This window comes from Schistocerca cancellata, chromosome 7 (assembly GCF_023864275.1).
Source record: "Schistocerca cancellata isolate TAMUIC-IGC-003103 chromosome 7, iqSchCanc2.1, whole genome shotgun sequence".
NCBI lineage: Eukaryota > Metazoa > Arthropoda > Insecta > Orthoptera > Acrididae > Schistocerca > Schistocerca cancellata.
In genome coordinates, this window is record NC_064632.1 from 299379912 (window position 1) to 299381585 (window position 1674).

Consider the following 1674-nt stretch of genomic DNA (forward strand, 5'->3'; position numbering starts at 1 on the left):
GCACTCGGCGCCGCGACGCCGTCTGCTGCTCGGTCGCCCCAGCGGTTCTCGCTGGTGGTTTGTATCGCAGTTGTGCAGACGTGTTGGCACGTGCGCTGTGCTGGGAGAGTTCGCTTCGGCACCCACGTGGGGCCTTTGCCCTTCTGTGGCGCTGGCGTTGGAGCTGCCGGTCACCGTAGGTGGCGCGTGTTGTCTCCCGCCGGCAATGCCACGACAGCACGCTCCCGGGCCTCTGTCGGCAGCGGCAAGCTCAGTTGGGAGCACGGGTGGTCGCACCTAAAGCGTCTACTCGCCTAACTCCGGGCGATTGCGCCTCTCTCGAACCCGACCAAGTACTTAGGACGGCGCTGCGCGCCGCCGGGACCTGAGAGGGTTTCGAGGTGTATTGTGCAGGGGAGCTCAGCCTCCTCCTGTTTGCAGAATAATTGAGCGGACGCTTGCGTGTTCGCGCGGGCCCCTGGGACACACTCCCGGGCGGCCGGCTGCTCAGCTCTAGTTGACGCAGCTCCCTGGTTGATCCTGCCAGTAGTCATATGCTTGTCTCAAAGATTAAGCCATGCATGTCTCAGTACAAGCCGCATTAAGGTGAAACCGCGAATGGCTCATTAAATCAGTTATGGTTCCTTAGATCGTACCCACGTTACTTGGATAACTGTGGTAATTCTAGAGCTAATACATGCAAACAGAGTCCCGACCAGAGATGGAAGGGACGCTTTTATTAGATCAAAACCAATCGGTCGGCTCGTCCGGTCCGTTTGCCTTGGTGACTCTGAATAACTTTGGGCTGATCGCACGGTCCTCGTACCGGCGACGCATCTTTCAAATGTCTGCCTTATCAACTGTCGATGGTAGGTTCTGCGCCTACCATGGTTGTAACGGGTAACGGGGAATCAGGGTTCGATTCCGGAGAGGGAGCCTGAGAAACGGCTACCACATCCAAGGAAGGCAGCAGGCGCGCAAATTACCCACTCCCGGCACGGGGAGGTAGTGACGAAAAATAACGATACGGGACTCATCCGAGGCCCCGTAATCGGAATGAGTACACTTTAAATCCTTTAACGAGTATCTATTGGAGGGCAAGTCTGGTGCCAGCAGCCGCGGTAATTCCAGCTCCAATAGCGTATATTAAAGTTGTTGCGGTTAAAAAGCTCGTAGTTGGATTTGTGTCCCACGCTGTTGGTTCACCGCCCGTCGGTGTTTAACTGGCATGTATCGTGGGACGTCCTGCCGGTGGGGCGAGCCGAAGGCGTGCGACCGCCTCGTGCGTGTTCGTGCGTCCCGAGGCGGACCCCGTTGAAATCCTACCAAGGTGCTCTTTATTGAGTGTCTGGGTGGGCCGGCACGTTTACTTTGAACAAATTAGAGTGCTTAAAGCAGGCAAGCCCGCCTGAATACTGTGTGCATGGAATAATGGAATAGGACCTCGGTTCTATTTTGTTGGTTTTCGGAACCCGAGGTAATGATTAATAGGGACAGGCGGGGGCATTCGTATTGCGACGTTAGAGGTGAAATTCTTGGATCGTCGCAAGACGAACAGAAGCGAAAGCATTTGCCAAGTATGTTTTCATTAATCAAGAACGAAAGTTAGAGGTTCGAAGGCGATCAGATACCGCCCTAGTTCTAACCATAAACGATGCCAGCCAGCGATCCGCCGCAGTTCCTCCGATGACTCGG

At 55.3% G+C, this 1674-nt stretch overlaps 1 non-coding gene across 1 annotated transcript in view; it reads left to right on the forward strand.

The window, feature by feature from the left end:
- The first annotated feature begins 506 nt into the window (after positions 1–506).
- Positions 507–1674, forward strand: part of LOC126093578 (small subunit ribosomal RNA) — a 1909-nt gene continuing 741 nt past the window's right edge. Inside the window, exon 1 of the ribosomal RNA XR_007521711.1 lies at positions 507–1674. This exon is cut by the window's right edge and continues 741 nt beyond it. This is a non-coding gene — a ribosomal RNA (small subunit ribosomal RNA).